This window comes from Dermacentor andersoni, chromosome 11 (genome assembly GCF_023375885.2).
Source record: "Dermacentor andersoni chromosome 11, qqDerAnde1_hic_scaffold, whole genome shotgun sequence".
NCBI lineage: Eukaryota > Metazoa > Arthropoda > Arachnida > Ixodida > Ixodidae > Dermacentor > Dermacentor andersoni.
Genome location: NC_092824.1, coordinates 40,880,173 through 40,897,324, shown reverse-complemented (window position 1 = coordinate 40,897,324; position 17,152 = coordinate 40,880,173). Strand labels below are relative to the sequence as shown.

Here is a 17,152-nt window from a genome sequence, read left to right as displayed (position 1 = left end):
GAGGGCGCTACAACATGTTTCCCTGCTCTAGACTTTTTTGCTCAGTGGTTCATTGGATGCCTTAGCATTATTAGCCTTGTATAGGCCTCGTTGCAGGCATGACCGAGCTAATGGGAGGCTCGTAGCTGAACCCCGCCTCTACGCAGAGTATACGGATGTGTAGGCGCGATGCCAGAGGTTTACTAGAATGGTAGAATGGAGAGACGACAGCGCCTAGTTGATCAGGAAGAGGCTCATTACAGATCCCTTTAACTGTCCAGAACAGACCCCTCGTGGGGAACACACAGCCTCTCCACCTTTATACAAACGAAGCACTCTATGAGGAAGGCCGTGACGACATGCCTGACACATACCCTGTCACATAGACTGACACATAGACTGTTGAGAGAGAGTGCCTCTCCGGTCGTTGAGCGCTCTCTCCCCTTTCTGTAAACGCGTAAAAAGAAAACTAGTTGTATATGCAGCGCGTGTGATTTTTTTTCCTAGCTGGTCGTTTCGAAACGTTGTATTCTGTTCTTAAACGGATACTTCCGCTCTTGAACATTCGTCCTACATCTTTAGGGAATTGAATGTGTGGTGTCAGAGTGGAGCATCTGGTGGAAGGGCAAAGTGCTTCTCTTCGGTTGATCTCCTCTGCTCGAAATGAAAGAAGAATTCCGACACATGAATGCGAATCCTGTATTTAGCTTAGGAGTAGCTTTGATGTGAGCATGGGTATAGCGGGATGTTCCAGCCAATACCAGTACATGTGTGCTCGATTCTCTTGCGCTATTGTTATTGGCGCCCTGCATCATTTTTGTTGCGAAATGGCGAATTCTCAGTACTTTACTTGAAATGTTGCTTTATTGTGCATTGCTTGCCAAATTAATGCTGCATTTTACAGCAAAGCCGTATATGACTAGGGTCCCGGGATTCATCTCTCTCGACGGAAAATTCGACCAATCACCGAAGAAGGCGCACGCCGCTTGCACAAATGGGTTCCTTGCAGCGCCACAAGATGGCACTCCCCTCAGCGCATCTACGGCAGCGGCAGCGCCGGCTGTGTGGGTTAAACAAAACGGGAGCCGGAAAACTCGCCTTAGCCCCAGTTCTCACCGCTAGCTTGCACAGGTCATTATTACGGTGCTGGTAAACGACAACTGTAGCATACGAAGCAGGTTGTGACGTCACTGAAGTTTCATATTTGAAAGAAATAGAAACTGATTTAGTTTTGTATTGATAACTCTATGCAAAGGTCACCCATAGTTACGAATCCCGGACAGCAGCGTGAACAGGATGAGCGGCGACGGTATCAGCAACGTCAATATGCACAACGACGTCGTTTTCAGGCTAGCAATGACGCCGTGGTTCCTAGCCAAAGCTAGCCGCATATCATTAGGACGCCTGAAGTCAAGCGCGAGCAAAATGAGCGACAAAAGCGAGAGTAAAGTCATGCACAACGACATCTTGCTCTGAGCCGGCAGGATCAAGTTCAAGGCTATGAAGGTTGCTCTGTCGTATCAATGAGGATAGCAATAGGGGCTTGTTGGTATGGCATATCTTATTTTGGTATAGCGCAAGGTTGACACGGACACCAGAAGGCACATCTGACACACACAGCGCTACTTTCAACAACAGATTTATTTCTTGTTCTCGTCGCTATATATACACCCTCGACATGTCATACAGCACGTGTAACATTTTTGGAAAAATAAACAAAAAATATAAACTGGGAACCACACGTAGGCAGTTTCTTGGCTCACATATTCACAGACATGTACACGTTCAACGCGAACAAAGATTATTCAGCTTTTTTCAAGATAACGAAATGGAAGGTTTAGTGACGCATGCGTCGCCGAATGTTGATTTGTGCCTGGCTTCTATTATCAAGCGCGTCATTTCACACCTGCTTCTACTCATGATGACTGTTTCTTTAAATCTTGGTTTGCACTTGCATCTTTGGCAATGGATGGCAAGAAAGCCGTCAGTTAACAACGTGGCCGCTGACGGCATTATCAGATCATTATTCCTTAAGAGAGAAGTGGATAGCAGCTGTGTCTTACCAGTACTCCCGTACGGGGCAAGAAATCGGGAGGCTTACGAAAAGGGTTCTAAAAGGATGGTGGGCAGATTGTTCTAGAAAAACTGGCCAGCCTCTATACGCAATGCCTCAAGACCTCGAGCGTACCGGAATCTTGGAAGAACGCTAACATAATCCTAATCCATAAGAAAGGCGACGCCAAAGACTTGAAAAATTATAGACCGATCAGCTTACTGTCCGTTGCCTACAAAGTATTTACTAAGGTAATTGCAAATAGAATCCGGAACACCTTAGACTTCCGTCAACCAAAGGACCAGGCAGGATTCCGTAAAGGCTACTCAACAATAGATCATATTCACACTATCAATCAGGTGATAGAGAAATGTGCGGAATATAACCAACCATTATATGTAGCTTTCATTGATTATAAGAAAGCATTTGATTCAGTCGAAACCTCAGCAGTCATGGAGGCATTGCGGAATCAGGGTGTAGACGAGCCGTATGTAAAAATACTGAAAGATATCTATAGCGGCCCCACAGCCACTGTACTCCTCCATAAAGAAAGCAACAAAATACCAATAAAGAAAGGCGTCAGGCAGGGAGATACGATCTCTCCAATGCTATTCACAGCGTGTTTACAGGAGGTATTCAGAGACCTGGATTGGGAAGAATTGGGGATAAGAGTAAATGGAGAATACCTTAGTAACTTGCGCTTCGCTGATGATATTGCCTTGCTTAGTAACTCAGGGGACCAACTGCAATGCATGCTCACTGATCTGGAGAGGCAGAGCAGAAGGGTGGGACTAAAAATGAATCTGCAGAAAACTAAAGTAATGTTTAACAGTCTCGGAAGGGAACAGCAGTTTACGATAGGTAGCGAGGCACTGGAAGTGGTAAGAGAATACATCTACTTAGGACAGGTAGTGACTGCTGATACAGATCATGAGAGTGAAATAATCAGAAGAATAAGATTGGGCTGGGGTGCGTTTGGCAGGCATTCGCAGATCATGAACAGCAGGTTGCCATTATCCCTCAAGAGAAAAGTGTATAACAGCTGTGTCTTACCAGTGCTCACGCACGGGGCAGAAACCTGGAGGCTTACGAAAAGGGTTCTACTTAAATTGAGGACGACGCAACGAGCTATGGAAAGAAGAATGATAGGTGTAACGTTATGGGATAAGAAAAGAGCAGATTGGGTGAGGGAAGAAACGCGAGTTAATGATACCTTAGTTGAAATCAAGAAAAAGAAATGGGCATGGGCAGGAGATGTAATGAGGAGTGAAGATAACCGATGGTCATTAAGGCTTACGGACTGGATTCCAAGGGAAGGGAAGCGTAGCAGGGGGTGGCAGAAAGTAAGGTGGGCGGATGAGATTAGGAAGTTTGCAGGGACAACATGGCCACAATTAGGACATGAGCGGGGTAGTTGGAGAAGTATGGGAGAGGCCTTAGCCATGCAGTGGGCGTAACCAGGCTGCTGCTGCTGATGATGATGTTGGTGATGATGATTCGTGATATACAGCGTGACGTTTCTCCGGCTTCATTAGACGAGATTGTTTTACTTCACTGAGCTGTACTATGGGCTTCCTGCCATTGGAAGCCTGATCTGTATGACCATCGGCGTCTGTGTGGACTGTACTTTAGCGATAACGAAACGCTGTACAATCTTTAAATGTTCCTCCTGTAGAGCAGAGTCTTGTCTTTCCGCATGGAAGAAGTTCAATTTGTGCACAGCTCTTGGAAGCTGAACTTGGGAGGTGCAGATCCTGCAATGGCCAAGCAATGTCGAACTTTATGAGAGGAATTGTAGCCAACGAGTCCGCCTTAGCTAGTCTTTGTCTCGCCCCAGATGTGGTTGCAGAAATTTCAAAGTGATGCAGCGTATTATTCTACTGACCGTAAATACAGGACTCTGTAACGATCAACAAACGTGATTGCTCTTCAGCATTCTCTTTTGAAGCTTCGGTGTTTATCTTGTTCTGGCAATAAGTTACGCCTGAGTGTCACTTTTTGAACGACACTTTACAGTGCAATCAATACGCAAAACAAATTCAGGACCAGTGGTAATTTACAACACAATGCTCATCCCTTGCAAACCACTTATCAATATGTACACACATCAGTGCAATACCATGTCCTCTTTCCGCCTTCTTTACTGCCGAAGATTTACTGGGCTCCGTCCGTATGTAGAGCGTGGCACGATGCGCTCTATAGGCATACTTGAGATACTCTCTCTCTCTCTCTCTCTCTCTATATATATATATATATATATATATATATATATATATATATATATATATATACACATTGTAAAGGAGACACAAAGCCGACACTCGTTCTACGAGTTTGTTATTCTGGTTTGCGTCGTCCTCGTCAGCTTCCTCGCGCTTACCGAGCAAGCACCACAGCCCGAGCTCCGCTCTGTCTTCGTTATACTCGGCCACACTGCTACTGGTGTGCCTCCGCAAGAAACACACACCGCAGCACTTTAGGTTTGCCGACGGACGCAGTTCTGCATACGCGATACACGCATGGGAAAGTTATTTCGCTTTCTCTTGTCTGCGTGTCAGTCAGATGCAGCGGATCGCACGCGCCAGGTGTTCTCGCCCACACCTGCGCTTAAATTGAAGTGAATCAAGATGGGGGTGCGCTCCACTGCAACCCCCCCCCCCCCTCCTCATAGCCGATATTGTATTCCGGTGCCAAAGGGCGGCGGCGGTCGTAGTACCGTCTTTGCCCCTATTAGGCATGCACAGACCTGTTGTGCGCCTCTGTTCGGATGTTGAGGCAAAAGGCCTGACGTGCAAGGAACGTCCCAAGCGGAGTATAGCGCCCAGCGTTGGAAGTTGGCCGTAAACAACCTCCTAAGGGTAGGTGCCTGTGGAGCTCTCTATTGCCTGTTAACTTGTTAACTGCGTGTACAGCCACTCGACGATGCCCGTCCCAATCGGCTTGGCTTCACCTGGCTTGTTTCTACAATATAGTCCGAGTCGAGCTTGGGTAGTCTGGGTCGACCTTCCTGTCAGGCTGTTCATTTGCTGGTGGTACGCTGACCCGCAGTGGTGCTTAGCTCCAGCTAGTTGTAGATAAACGCGGAGTTCAAAGCTGCGCAATGTGGTCGACTTGTCGGGGATGAGCTTCTCAGGAAGGCCGTAGGAACAGTGGTCCTGTAGAAATGTTATGACGCAGCAGGCGGGAATGAACTTTGACAAATCGTCCACAGCGAGTGTAATACATAGGTTACCCGCTGCCATTCTTGGAAAAGGGCGCATGTGACCTTTACCCAAAGTGTGGAAAATTGTTAGAGGGGGTGTGATGGGGTATGGTATGCAGGTTGACAGCCGGGACGCCGTTTGTGTTGTTGGCACACATCACAAGCTGCGAGATACGAACGCACATTTCTCTCCATTCTCAGGCATCAAAAGTACTCCTGTGGCTTGCGGAAAATGGCTCGATATCCCACCTGCTCCACTTCGGGTGTATCAGGGATGTCACGAAAATGCGTGAGTGTAAACAGCTAGGAATTATCAGAAGGTGACTAAATGGCCCATTGACGACGATATAAGGTACCTTCGCGTAAAATAAACCTGGAATTGCGCGCACCAGCTGTTAGGGAATTCATAATCGGCACCAAGTTTTTGTCGACAGGTTGGGCCTTCAAAACGTATTGCTGGGCGAACACGATCCAGCCTTGTCGGTGTTGTGGGGAGCCTTCCTCAATCGGTTTTCGCGATGGAGGGTGCGCAACTTGGTTTTGTGCTCCTCAACGGTGTCGAATATTGTAAATGTAATCTTGCTGCCGAGCAATCCATCGTGACAACCTGTGGTTGATGTATTGTTTAGCAAACATCCTTCCAATAGCGGAGTTATCCGTTGCAGCAGTGAATTGTTGGCTAAACAAGTAGTAACGAAACCTCTCTTCTACACTCCAAACGGCGGCCAGGCACTCTAGTTTCTACGAGTGGTAAAGGCGCTCCACGTCCGAGAGTTTCCGGCTTGCATAGGCGACGACGTGCTCACGTCCGCCTGAGTCGCGCTGGACCAGAACTGCCCCGACACCAACCTGACTTGCATTAGTCTGTACTTCTGTCTTTCAATCTTCATGGAAACGACACAGAACAAGGCTGTGTGACAGCCGGTCTCTTAGCGCCCAGTAAGCTGCATCCTGCGAAGGTTTCCGTTGAAATTGAGCTCCTCTTTTGGTATGTCCGGGAATGGAGCAGCAGTAGACGCAAAGTTTGGTACAAGCTTGCCCAAATATGATGTAATTCCTAGGAATACCTGGAGCTGTTTAATACAGGTAGGCACAGATAGTTCGTTACCGCTGCAATTCTTTCAGGAAGGGGCGGGACACCATCCGGAGATATGGTGTAATCGAGGTACGATTGTGCTCTCAATCCAAACGCGCACTTATCGCAGTTCAGTCGAAACCCGGTGTCGAGTATCTTCTCGAATAGTCTGTCATCACCCGCCGTGGTTGCTTAGTGGCTATGGTGTTGAGCTACTGAGCACGAGGTCGCGGGATCGAATCCCGGCCACGGCGGCCGCATTTCGATGGGGGCGAAATGCGAAAACACCCGTGTGCTTAGATTTAGGTGCACGTTAAAGAACCCCAGGTGGTCAAAATTTCCGGAGTCCTCCACCACGGCGTGCCTCATAATCAGAAAGTGGTTGTGGCCCGTAAAACCTCAAATATTAATGTCTGTCATCATTTCGTGGATGTTCTTTTGTTGTACTGATAACCAGGATGTTGTCAAGTTACAGAACACAGGCGCGATCTTTCGAGGACCCAGTACTGTTTTCATGGTGCGCTGGAACATACTTAGGGCTGTGCGGAGTACGGAAGGCGTTCCATTGAACTCATACAAGGCAAATCGTGCACGAAAGGCCTTCTTGCACTTATCCTCCTCAGTCACCTTGATTTGCCCATACCCCGCTTTTCAATCTAAAGACACAATGAATTTTCAATTGTGTGCGGTGTCATTGACGTCCCCAATACGTGGCAGCGGTCATGAATCTGGTATTTGCTGTGACATAGGTACTAGCGCTAACGAGACTAAGGGCGAAAAAGATCGTACAAGCCAGAGCGCTAGCGCTCTGTCCTGTTCAAACTTTTTTTTTTCGTTAGCCTTGTTAACGCTAGTAACTATGTCCCAGCAAATGCATCAAAACCAACTAGCCCAACTTTCTGCGTTAATGAATCGGGTGTGGTGTGCTTATTTAGCATACGGTAGTCCACGCGGACTCGCAGATTGTCGTATTTTTTGCGGTCTAAGACGTCGGGTGCCTTCCACGAGCTATAAGAGGGCTTGATACCATTAGCATCTAGCATTTCGTGCATTTGTTCGGCAATTACAGCCTTCTCTCGTTCGGCATACCATAGCAACGATATGCCACTAGTGGATGATTATCAGTTGGGATATGGTGGATACGGTTGGGTGGAACGTTGGTTTGGGTGAAATAAACTTCAATAATAATGTAACGTACAGAGTGGTGTGATTGGACAATATTGTCTAAAAATGCTTGAAATCGTTCGTTTTATCGATAGATCCAACGTTTTTGGTAATATGTTTCTAGTGAGCGCCTGCGCGTCGCCAAAAAGGCTGAAGAGCAGATTAGTCCGACATAATGGAGAGTCAGTCGTATAAAGGTGAATTTGAAGGTGAATAAATTTGAAGTGATGTGTACTATGGTAGAGATATGGGATTGCGGAGTTTGCCCATGATGATATAGCATGTGAAATAAAAGAGAACAGGAGCTTTTCCGACCATTTTACTGTAGAAAAAGTAATATAAAGAAATATTGGTGACGTAATAGAATATTACAATATTAATTTTAGTCAGATCAATAATACTATACTGATAATGATCAATACTGATAAATTATGTATGATACATCTATGATACATTAAATGTGCGGATAAACTATTGAATTGACAAGAATGCAATAGTACCCAATTTCCCATCAACGGAGACGAGTTTCTGGAGTAAAGCAGTACTCGACATCTGTTTAGAGAGCGTCCTATAGGTTAAGTGAGACAATGATTTTGAATGGATGAAAAGGTGAGACACTGTAGTCAACCTTCAACATAATTTTTTCATGAAGTGAGGCGACTTCTCTGAACTCGCTACTGCAGATGGCGCTAGCGGCTGCTTGCCCCAATAAACGAAACTGTAAAAGTAACTTGCATAACTTTGAAGTTGTACGTTTTGGCTCACTCTAGAATTAAATTGTTTTTCAGAAAAGCGACCGGACGGCCTTACATATTCCGATTTATGGGAGGGCGAGTGCAGTGGTCCAGTGAGATGTGTTGACGGAGACGGGAGGCGTACAATTTGTGTCTGCTGTAAGTGTGCTAATTTTACTCTCTCAAACGTAAAAAAATACATCTCTCTGCAATATCATCAAAACGATCAAAACATAAACACGTTTTTTAGCAAGGTGTTCTTGAAATTCTTGCTCTTTCTTCTCAAGTGCTCTTTTATTTCTTGCGTCATGTAATAGTGCAGTGTTTGCAGCACTCGACGAATTTATGAAAAAGAAAGTAGCCAGCATTGAGATAACATGCATACCTCAACAAGTCACAATATTATAGAAACAGTAAAATAGTAATTCATGTCTTTTATTTCGGTCGAAATTATATATGTTCGTTTTTAGAGTAAAATTATACGCATCCTACACTGTCTCAGAATACGTTTTAGCGGCGTTTTCGTTAGGGCCATCCCCGCTGGAGGCACCGCCACCACGTCCCCGTTATTTGAGACTTATGAGACTTTAGATGAGGTTGAATAATGTTTGTTGCAGTGTCCTGGACTTGTTACAAAACGCGACATTTTGTTTGACCCGCTCCATCTTGTAGGCTCTCCAAATGCAGGTGTGACCGCACGGTCTTTCCTGGTAGGCGCCGGACATTTAGGAAACAGGTGTGCCGACTGATCCGCAGTGCTTAAGTGATGTAGACTTAGCCAGTGGTTAGTAATATTTGATAGAATTATTGTAGGTTGTTGTGTCGGGAGGTGGGCCAGCTCGTACAGCCTGGTGCGCGAAAATGATCACCGGCCGCGCCGTCGCACCCTATTCCTCCTCGCGGAGCGCACCATGTTGTTCATCCGCTTCGTGCCCGCTTCTGAACAGTGACGTACTTTCCTCAAAGAAGGCACCTGGGCGGAGCAGTGGTCGGCATGTCTTGCAAGGCTAGATCCACATGCAGTCTACAGCATGCCTCCTCCTGCTCTTGGTGGTTGTGAGAAACGCTGTGCTAGTTTAGTCAGTATTTGAAACTCGTAGAAACCAGGAGTGACAAAACAGCATCCTATTCCAATGAGATTCAATTTCATTCGCACAGCCTAAATTTGACGTAACCGTCGGCGCAAACGTGGGCGGATGCTCCCAATTTCTTGAGTAGCCTGTTAAAACTCTGTCCTAGTTTGCAGCAGTTTTCTTTAGGTTGCTCTTAAGCGAATAGCATGGCCTGGCAAGACAGCTATTGTTTCTTTAAACAAGTGGCGAACAGTGCGCAGACAAGAAGTTATCGGTGAAGCCGAGTTACTATACGCTAAAATTAGGTTACTTAGGAAAGACTGCAGCGGTGGTGAAATGGTTGAGTGTGCGCCTCGAATGCGGAAAGTACTGGGTTCGAATCCTGGTGCCCCCAGAAACCAAATGGTTCTTCTTCTTGAGTAGTGCTGCACCACGTCCTGCATTCAGTTGGTTATATGGATTGTCATATTGAAAGGGTCCCTTATAAACATTCGTGATGGCCTCTGGGTGCGCCTTGTCTCTACCAGAGCTCGTTGAAATAGTCCAGCCTATGCCGATGCTGTGCAAGGCATACCAGTGCTGTCGCCGGGTATTTAACGAGGAAATAAGTAAACACGCGATCCTGGCCACTTGCTCGACAAATAAAGGAGTTCCAGATGCTTAGAAGCACATCCACTTGTTGGGAAGTTGATGGCTACAGACTACTTTTTGATTGCTTGAGTGTTTTATTTGTCTTGATTATTGCGCAGCAAGCACAGTGGTCTATACGAACCTCTCCCAAGCAACGCACATTTGAAAGCCGGATGCCTGGCCGAGGCGTTAATTTTATCAATATTATAAACCTGTGGGTGCCCGGTGGAGAGGATCGAGCCACTACCGCCGCTGCGGAGCCGCAGACATATGTTTCAGATACAGATGATACATACGTCAATGTAAGAACTATACTTAGCGGCTTTGCAAGGCATATCGATTTGGATAGAATTCTGAGGCTGCCACCAGCTTCGGACTGTGCACTGTCAAACTTGCAGCAGCAATGCAGGGTCTAACAATTTGCTGTCGCAATCAATCATTCATCTTTCGGGTGAAATTGTGCCTTTGTTATGGGTACAACGGCCTCCCTCTAACAATAATGGAGGCCGTTGACATAAGGTTACTTTTAACACTCGAGAACGCTCGCACATATAAGTCACTCCGAAGCCTTGCCTAAACATTGTCTCTAATCTGCCCTGTGTGCAACACCACTGTGACCAAGGTTACTTGTTCAGTTCAACGAAGACATTAATGAAGAGTGCTCTAAACATGGTATACCGCAATAAATTACGATGAAAACGTGTGCGATGTAATTATTCGGAATGTTCAGAATTGCGTAAGAGACTAGAAACTTTCCCCGCACATTACCGTGAACATGGCCTTTTTGTAAAAGAATGTGAACTTCGCGTCCCGTAAATTTCCCCAATGACAATGAAAATGCTGCGGACGACACTTTAGAGCAGCTGCTCCTAATTACCTAACATTGTTCGTTACTTTGCTCGCTCGTCCCCTATGAGATGCCGTAGATTTTCTCGATATGTCAACTATGTGACACTATTCTTTCATTCAGAAGAACCAAGGTGCTGTGTACGAGTTTCACAAAACGCGCTTTTAACATGCTGGAACATATAGATACGAGGTTATAGATATGTATAGATAATTTTACGGGAAAGCTCATTGAGCCTAGGATGCCGTACTTTTATCGTGCGGGTGTGCAAAAACCATGGGCTTATCCTGAGGATAGTGCAGAAAGCGTGTAAGCGTGATACTCCTATACACTGCGGGCAGTGGGCTCCGGGACCTGCAACGCGCCCTTGTACTAGCCTTGACACACCAAAAGCACCCAAAGACGGTAGTGCCTCCTGTGACCAGGTATTATGGTCGGATCTTTGCCCAAAAGGTCGATCCGCGTTTGCACCATCCGCTGTGTGTTGACGTTCGAAGCAGTTGCGTATCTAGTTTCCTTCCTTTCGCTCTCCCGTTGTGGCGTTCACGTTGGAACGACACTTGTGTCTAGTTGCCTCCGACTCGTCGCGGCAGCGGTCTCGTCGTCCACGCGAATGACAGTAATTGTGCGTGCGCACCTTTCATCACGATGGCCACCAAGGAAAAAAACTTATGGGGTTTTACATGCCAAAACCACGATATGATTATGAGGCACGCTGTCGTGGGAGGCTCTGGAAATTCGGACTACGTGAGGTTCTTTAACGTGTGCCTAAATCTAAATACATGGGTGTTTTCGCATTTCGGCGCCATGAAAAGGCGACCATCATCGACATCGTGCTTAGCAGCCTAACACCATAGCCGCTAAGCAACCACGGCGAGTGATGAAGACAATAAATGAGTTGGTGCCTTTGTTGAGAATTCTTTGTCACCTCTGTGTCGTGTGCTAAACAGCTTCGCTGGTCGACCACCTCAAGAGAGTGGAATGGCTCTCGAATTTCCGTGAAGGCTGTGACAGCTTCAAACCATTTACCACACATTCGAGGGGTTGTCAGAAAGTTTCGAGACTGGCTTTGTAGTGAAAAAAAAAACATTATTTGTGTGCACGCACACAATGTAAGCTTAGACATGCTTCTCTTGCGCAGCCATACAGCGTTTGCAGCGCTCCAACCACTTTCCCAATATTTATTGGACGAATTATTTGCTGTATCAGTCAAGCACCACTCAGATCCGGGCTTAATTTCAGCAATCGTGTCAAAGTGGCGACGTTTGAGTTGCGTTTTAAATTTTTTTAAAATAGCGGAATACGCAAAAGCAATACATGATGAGCAGGATGAACGTAGAAGAGAAATCATATTGTTTTCATGCGAGAAACTCGGGTGCGCGGAGCCACCTCGAAAAGGTGCATTGCCGACGTTCAGCATCCGGCTCCTCGTGCCCCCCCAGAATGGGTTGTTATCGCCAAACGTCCTTTCTCAGAAGCCCTAAAGCGTGGCATTAAAAGACGATGTCTACAGTATGGCAATTTCGGACGAATTCTTGATCCATCATGCCCCAAATTTGGCAAAAGACACGCACATGCACTTCGTCCAGATGCGGACACGTTAAGATTTTTTTTTTGGGTCTTGGTGGAAGGCAGGCTTTTCTGCTGTGGCGATGGTCTCAAGTTTCGAGTCTCAAATTCTGTTGTCCTTATTCTAAAGCAGTTTCTTAGCCTAAGTCCCAAGCACACCTATTTGCGACTCGTAGAGACGATGCTACAGGCGTGGAAGACAGGAGATTTTGTCAGATTTTAGTCCAACTTATCCCGTTCTCTAACAATCATTAAGAACACTCATGAGCAGAAACACTGGAAACCCTTTCTTAGTGCACAACAATAACTTTTTTTCTGGGGGTGCTTGAGTACATATCAATAAATTACTTTCTTTAAAACAGAGCCAGTCGCGATAAGTTTTGATTCCACGTCTTACATCAGTCACAAAGTGCTTCCCAAAGTTATTTGTAGGGAATTACCCTCCCAGATTTAGTTACTCTGCTAAAGACGGCAAGAAGCGTGCGCGCTTTGTGTATGCATCCTAAGGAGAAAAAAGAAACCTTGTTCATTAATTTCGTTCAACTATACTAATTAAACTTCGCAATCGATATTTCCGGTGCACATCGCGATGATACATGTCCCCAATGCCTCCAAACCTGTAATCGCCGCCATGGCTGGCAGCAAACTACACAAGTGTTTAGCCTGTTTCGCTAAGCCCCTAAATAGCCTGCATACCTAAAATTTACCATTGCATCACTTGTAAAATTGTCTCGCTTAGGGATTGGTTTGGTGGCCGGTCAACTTCTATAACTTCGGAAGACACCCATAAAACGCTCCTGAGGGCGCTTTGTAGCACTGACACCTTCAGTGTAACAGGGCATAATTTTATAACGTCCATAATCACAAAAATATCCGACACAACACATCTTAGCAGTATGTTATGTGGAAAAAGCAATTTCCAAATTCCGTAAAACTTTAAAATGATGACCACATATATGCAGATGAGGTTGTCTGAGTTGATAGTGCGCGGGTTCCATAGCGCGTAGCAACGAAGCAATCGCAAATAATTTTTGTTGTCATTAAAGAGCAGCACGTTGCGAGTAGCACGCTACCAGCCGCCGAAATCGGCGTCATAGAGGTGCATTGATTATGGGCACGCGCCGACTCACTGCAGCTGCAGTCACAGAGGTACATAAGGGTAGTGCAAACCCAGTGGCATTCACCCAATGAGGAATATTGGTCTGATGGTAAGCTCTAAGCTCTTTTCCCTCAGCACATCAGCCTGATGCGCTGAACGCCCAACGTTTCACGTTGGCGTGAACAGAGAAACCTAGGTAGGTAGTAAAAATTGCTTGATCTATCCTAAGAATGCAAATCGGAATAAGGACCCGTTTTTTCGGGTGACCACAGTGATATAGCCGTAGCTACGCAGTCAGCCACTGTGATGTATATGCTGATTTGGCGAATGAGTTAACCTTCATGCCTACATCCTTTTTTTTACTATTTCTTGCCAACCAAACTAAGACACGAACTTCGGTTCTTTCTTACAGATAAAAAGTAATGTAACATGCCTTCTTTTAATACCTTATCAGGATGGATACCTTCTTAGGATGCTTTCTCGGGATGTGGCGGTGCAAATGGATGCAAATCAAATAAAGTTTTCTGAAAATGCATCTCTGCAGAAACATTTGTTCTGTCCAATAAAATTGACATTTATTAATCTGCAGATATTGAAAAATGTTCTCTTCCAACGGAAATTCCTATGAACCCACAGCTTTTCTATAAGTATGTCGCTTCATATACGGAAGCAGTGGCTTTAGGTGGACTCTTGTGGACTGTATAATGCCAATAGTACCACAGTCAATATTACGCAGCTTTTAGAGCTGAGCTTTCTTTGCCTATTGATTGAACTTTCCCAGTGCTTATTTGTAGTCGCTGCCTTGAAAACCGCGTCGAGGGGTGGCTCACAGTGTGTTTATACATGGCAGCTGCACGGCAGAGAGAAGAGGCGACGCGAAAAAGTCGTTTGTGTCTGTCTATGGCATTGCCCCATACCCTCTAGATTTCTGTAAATGTGCAGGATTGCCAGCAAAAGTATACAGGAAACTGCAGCTTTTGTATTTCTGCTAACATGCACCAGTCTCGAGCGGAGTGGATATAATCGCAGAGAGGAGGTAGCGAGAGCAGGCAGGGAATGGGCAGAACCGAAGCAGTCACGAAACGAGTAATTAGCAGCCGTGGCACTCTTCGCTAGCAGCTCGCATGCATTAGGGCATGGCGGGAAACGCAAAAAGAAACATAAGGCGCGGAAACGCTACTACAAGACACGGCAGTAGTTAGGAACAAACTGTATGAATTTATATTCAAGGTACGCTGCTGTATGTTTCTGCTATTTCTGAAAAATTGCCACCATGCAAATTTCTCAGGCGGCCAAGTGATATAGGGCGTGCCGACATAAATCCGCATTAAAGAACCGCAGCGTCTAGACGACAGTACGGTATTGGCCGGCCACTTGTATGGGGTCGAAATGAAGAAACGTTCGTGTACTCAGACATTGGTGCTCGTTAAAGAATGACAGTTGATGAAAATTAAAACAGGACCCCGCTGCCGCGTGCGTTACAATAAAATGTAGGATTCTCATGTAGAGCTCCACAATTCTGAAGGAAACACGTAGTGCCTGTGCTTGCGCACTCGGAAGTTATCGAAGTTTTGGCTAGCATGGGAGAGCTGTAGCGTAGGAATCTGGTAAAAAAGTTCTCGGTACAACTGTAGCGAGAGGCCTTTGCGCTGCAGTGTACATAAAATCGGATGATGATGATGATGACAACTGTAGTATGGAGTCTGCTGACGATCACCACGTTTTGTCGGCGATGAATTTGAAGACGTACACAATAGATGTGGGCTTCTTCTTCAAGTGGGCAACCTGAGGGCTTCAGGAGAGGTGCCTGTCAACAATGACACCCGAAAACCCACGATTCCTCTTGTAGAAAATAGACTGGCCATTGATGTATACTGGATAATCAGACATCGCTTTTACCATAAAAGCGACTAACGTACATTTTTGTGTAGAGTTAGCTAGGCCTTCTGTGCAAAGATAGCCAGATGCTCGTGTCGTTGCCTTCTGTAGCCTTGGACGTACATACACAGAGTGACCGCTGATGTCCAAATGCAGGTGCCGTCATCATAGATTCAAACACTCACTGTTTCCAGTAGGGATTCGGCCAGTCCAAGAAGCACGTGGTTGAAAATAGCAGAGCTCAGAACACCGTCTTGGGGAACGCCGCGGCATGTGCAGTGGTCGGCAGTCGGGCCATCTTCCGTACGTACAAGCAAGGACCTATATGTCAAGTAGTTTCGGCTCAACTGAAATACTCGCCTTTCTGGTTCAACGTTCAAAAGTGCGTCTAGGATGGCTTGATGGCAACCGTCGTCGTAAGCGCCTTTCACGTCAAGATAAAGTGCTACTGATGATCGCTTCCAAGACTTTTGCGGTTCCACAGGTGACACTAGATCGATGACATTGTCAATAAACGAACGGCCTCACCAAAATCCCTCCGTACCGTCAGGCTAAATTTTATAATCTTTAAGGTACCATTTGAGATGCATGAGCATCATCCGTTCCATGAGCTTCTCGACGCATCTGGCGAGTGCTATAGGCCGACATGATGCCAGTTAATGCTGTGACCTTCCTGCTTTTAGCAGTGCTACTAGTGGGATGCGTTTCCATTCTTGTGAAACGACGCCATCTTGCCATGAACTATGAAAAAGCCTGATAAGGCTTTTCGAGGAGCGTCTAGACAGCACAAACAGTTATAATGGCTCAAGATGATCCGTTCACGACTTACATTACCACCGACGCGCTTAGGGTCCATATTTGTCACGTTTCACGAACGATATGAAGCTATCTTCCCTGTCTGCCATGACAACGACTACAGGCGTCATTCTCCAACCTGGTCAGCATTCATCGCGCCTCCCTAGCATAGGGCTTTATACCCTTCGCACGTTCACCCTCAGCTTTGTGGTGTTTAAAAGAACCGATCCAGGGTAAGAAAGAAGACTGACCTGCCTACCTTGGTCTTGAAGGTAGCAGCTCTAGATCGTTTGCACACTTTCCTTCGACCAATTCCACATATTCACGGATGGCCCTTCCACTCAGACCAGCTCCACAACCAATAGGCATATGCTACAAGATTTATCACGTCACAACGTCGACCAGTACGGAGCATGTCGGCCTTTGAGAGGCAAATCATTATATTAAGAACGAGCCGGCTAATCGGTGGGAAAATTCCCCGACTCGAAGGCCCACCTACAGTGCCTTTTGTCAGCTCTTCATCGCGGGTCCTGTGAATCACCCGTGTCGGAGATACGAGAAAGAAACCGTCACATGATCGCGAAAGGACACGACGTCGTGTTTCAGTGACTGCCGGGTCATTGCAGTATCTCCGGCAACGACCTTGCCGATGAAGCTGCTAGGAAAACACACAAAAGAACAAACTTTGTTTCTGTATCTTTATGGAGTACTGACGTAGCCCAATGCTTAAGCAAGCTAGCGTAAAGCACGACAGTGGGGAAGTGGCACAGAGCTGAATTCACCCAGCATCGACTTCATTCTCTCGACCCATCTATGCAAGTGGGGCTGTTGCTTCCACGAAATGGTGAAATAACGATGTGCCGCCTACGCTTGGGTGTCGCATTCATCAATGCATATAGGTGTTGGATTGGAATGACTGATAGCGCAGAGTGCGATGCCTGCGGTGTCGACGAGGCTGTGGAACACTTACAGTGCTCTACTTTGCATATCTTGAAAGTGAAAGACGCGACCTCTGCATGGCTCTAAATCAGTTAGATAGAAAACCGTTCACCAT

At 46.2% G+C, this 17,152-nt stretch overlaps 1 long non-coding RNA gene across 2 annotated transcripts; it reads left to right on the top strand.

The window, feature by feature from the left end:
• Positions 1-4,709: 4,709 nt before the first annotated feature.
• On the top strand, positions 4,710-13,946 carry LOC129381352 (uncharacterized). 2 transcript variants are annotated; one of them, XR_008609548.1, is made up of 4 exons: positions 4,710-4,890; positions 5,436-5,523; positions 8,262-8,366; positions 13,838-13,946. It is a non-coding gene; the product is annotated as an uncharacterized lncRNA (long non-coding RNA). The 2 variants fall into 2 exon arrangements; XR_008609547.1 differs by lacking the exon at positions 5,436-5,523.
• Positions 13,947-17,152: the final 3,206 nt, after the last annotated feature.